At 38.7% G+C, this 1,448-nt stretch overlaps 1 protein-coding gene across 9 annotated transcripts in view; it reads right to left on the bottom strand.

Annotated features, from left to right (window-relative positions):
• Positions 1 to 1,448, bottom strand: part of SENP5 (SUMO specific peptidase 5) — a 64,232-nt gene that overhangs the window by 48,292 nt on the left and 14,492 nt on the right. The window lies entirely within an intron of this gene.

Genomic DNA, 1,448 nt, shown 5'->3' with positions numbered 1-1,448 from the left:
AAAAAAAAAAAAAAAAAAGAAAAAAGAAAAAGAGAAAACAACCTAAATGTCCACAGAGAGTGGCTGAATAGATTATGGATCATGCACACAATGAATAAAGCCATAAAAGAATTAGAATGAGTTCTATGAACTAACATAGAGTGATTTTTAGGATATATCATTAAGTGAAAAAAGCAAAGTTCAAATGAACATCAATAATATGCCACTTCATGATAGGTAGGAATAAGGTGAGAAGAATGGAAGTATTGGGAAAGGGTCGAGTAAATGAGATAAGTAGCACTTCTCTGAATATGCCTTTTTGTAAAGTTCCAACTTTTCAGACCATGATAATGTTTCACATTTTTTAAGTATACAAATAATGAAAACCAACCAGAATGCAGAGGAATCCAAAATGAAACACAAACAATAACTGAATTTCAAATGAATACCATAACTACACTGAAAGGAGTAGAGAAGCAGCAAACGCAGGAAAACAATATTTTGGCTGTAAAGACAAAAGGACTATATGCAAGTACGGTACACTGGTTAGCAAATCTGTTTTTCACAGAAGTATGAGTTAATTCTGAAACAAGTATTCTAAAATTGAGCAAATGAGTAAATACACTGTAGACAGAGCTAGGTTTCTTCCTGCTGGAGAAAGCAATTACAAAAAACAGAAGACAAAGTGAGAATGAACTCATGGTGCTAGACTGAAATCAGAGTTATCAGTATGAACTCAATAGTATTTAACATACATACAGATATAGAAGTGCTAAAAAAAAAAAAAAAAAGTCAAAAGGACACAAGAGGCAGGGTGTGGTGGCTCACTCCTGTAATCCCAGCACTTTGGGAGGCTGAGGCGAGTGGATCACTTGATTCAGGGGTTCCAAGACCAGCCTGGTCAACATGGTGAAACCCTGCCTCTACTAAAAATACAAAAATTAGCCAGGCGTGGTGGCACAGAACTGTAATCCCAGCTACTCAGGAGAGACAGGAGAACTGCTTGAACCCAGGAGGCGGAGGTTGCAGTGAGCTGAGATTGCACCACTGCACTCCAGCCTGGGTGACAGAAGGGCACTCCATCTCAAAAAATAAAACAAACAAACAAACAAACAAAAAACAAAAGGACACAGAAAACAACCTGAAAGGCCTCACTTATAATGGCCAAGAAACACTTTGAGCAACCAAATACTAACATTATATCATTATCATTACAAATAAGAGTAATAAATAACAGACCCAAGACTGGGCATCGTGGCTCACACCTGTAATCCCACCACTTTGAAAGGCCAAAGTTGGAGGAATGCTTGAGCTCAGGAGTTCAAGACCAGCCTGGGCAACATAGTGAGACACCTCTACTAAAATTCGAAAAAATCAGTGAGCTGTAGTGGCACACACCTGTAATCCCTGCTACTTGGGGAGCTGAGGTAGAAGAATGGCTTAAGCCCAGGGAGTTGAGGCTGCAGTGA

This window comes from Cebus imitator, unplaced genomic scaffold (assembly GCF_001604975.1).
Source record: "Cebus imitator isolate Cc_AM_T3 unplaced genomic scaffold, Cebus_imitator-1.0 Scaffold0, whole genome shotgun sequence".
Taxonomy (NCBI): Eukaryota; Metazoa; Chordata; class Mammalia; order Primates; family Cebidae; genus Cebus; species Cebus imitator.
The sequence above is the reverse complement of the archived record's forward strand: the minus strand, read 5'-3'. Positions and strand labels throughout refer to the sequence as shown.